Source organism: Bos javanicus, chromosome 27 (assembly GCF_032452875.1).
Source record: "Bos javanicus breed banteng chromosome 27, ARS-OSU_banteng_1.0, whole genome shotgun sequence".
In the NCBI taxonomy this organism is placed as follows: domain Eukaryota; kingdom Metazoa; phylum Chordata; class Mammalia; order Artiodactyla; family Bovidae; genus Bos; species Bos javanicus.
Genome location: NC_083894.1, coordinates 8666609 through 8668583, shown reverse-complemented (window position 1 = coordinate 8668583; position 1975 = coordinate 8666609).

Genomic DNA, 1975 nt, shown 5'->3' with positions numbered 1-1975 from the left:
ACACACTGAAGGATGTTCTACACCAGCAAGTGAAACCGTGGATATAATTTGAATGTCAGATACTTGGAAGATGAAAGAGAATACAGAGCACGTAGATTACAAAATCTACAGGAAGGATACAAAAGGTGGGGGGAGGCAAAAACGGAGAGCATCAAGGTATTGGAATCTTATTGTAGAAAGTATATACTTGGTGTTAGTCCTTCTAATATGTATTTTTAAAGTGGCAATGGAATGTATTACAGAAATTTGACAAGGTACATCACTGTAAGCTGGAAGCATGAGTACTGACAGGGAGAAATGCAAATTTTATTTTATTTTATTTTTTTTTAGCATTTTCAAAAGCAAGTTGTTTTATTTATTTTTTTTTTTAATTTTTTAATTTCAGATATACACATAAATCATATTGTTATTTATCATGTAAGACTTTACCCTGCTGCTCTATTGGTGAAACCTCTCCTTTGGGCAAGAATAATCTAGGGAAGGATAAATGGCTAGAGCCTTGAACCTGAGCAATGAACAGAGGTCCTCCCTGGAAGTATCTGTGAATTAAGCCACAGTATAATAGGAATCAATGTCTTCTTGGAGAGCAAACACTTTAAAGAAATCTATCACTTGCTTACTCAACTTTAGGCAACAGACTATGATAAAATACAGATATTATAAAGCAGAATCAATAATCAGCAGGAAATCTGTACACTACTTAAAAACACCCTGGAGCAAACCCAAGTGTAAGCTATGAATCAAAAAAAATGAAAAATAAAAAACCATCTCCCCCTTCCACTCCTGTCTTTCTTCCTCCTACCCCTTTGCCGAACTCTCAATTTCTCCAGTCACTACCCACCTTTATTATCTTCTTACACATAGAAACACATAGATAGCATAGTTACCTGACAAAGAATAGGCCAGTGTTATCAAAACTATATCTTTTAAAAAACAGTAGCTTTTCCAAATGAGAAGCAAAATCCCATATATTGTGGCAGGTTAGGAACAAGCCAGAAATCTCAAAGGCCAGAAATAATTCAAGGTATATTAATCTTATCCCAGTCTCTCTGGATAAACATCTTGGGGGGCTTTTTCATTCTTTTCTCTTTCATTATCTCTACCTCCTTTTTTAACACAATTGCTCCTAATCTAGATTGTAATAACTACAACTTTTGGAGTACTTCCTTTAAGTCTAAATGAATGTATTTCCTCTAATATTCAAAACGATAAGGAAAGGTAGTCATTACAGCTTTCCTCCTGGAAGTAAAAGGATTAAGACCCAAAGACCTTGAGTGTTTGCCAAGGCCACAGAGTGGGCGAATGCCAAGAATGTTCCTTTACTAATCACCCGTCTTCCCCTCCCCACCCTGCCCCTGCCTCCCCCCGCCCCCTAGCAAGGCCTCATCACCTCTTAATTACACCAAGAGCTTTGAGATTTTAGATGTAACTCCCTTTTTAATCCATCCTTCACAGTAGCTCCCAAACAAAGCTTTCATATCAGAAATAATTTGTGAAATCTGTTTGGTCTGTACTTTCAGAAGAATACAGTTGATGGGGAAAGGATCCAAAGGAGGGCAATTAGAGACATCAAGAAGAAGTGGAGACAGCAGTGCTGACTGGTTTACGACTCCGAAAGTCAAAGCTGAGATGAGATATGACAGGTGCCAATAATGCAAGAAGAGGGGCAGGGAGTGAACCCAGACGAAGGCAGCAGCTTGGAGAGCTGTCATGAAGCTGAAAGGAGTGATGAGCGCAGAACTTCTAGAGGTCTAAAGGAGGAGGACTTAATTGGGTGAGCAACAAACTTCTGAAAATTCTGCTCCATGAGATGCCAAGTGTAAAAAACACCAATGACTTCAAGATGGCTTTGGATAAATCTACAGATCACGGCCTTGTAAAGGACCATTAAGGGACGCTTCTGCTATTTGGAATACATTGTAATTCTTTTGAGGTTAACATAATCTATGTTAGTTAATAACTAATATTAACTTCC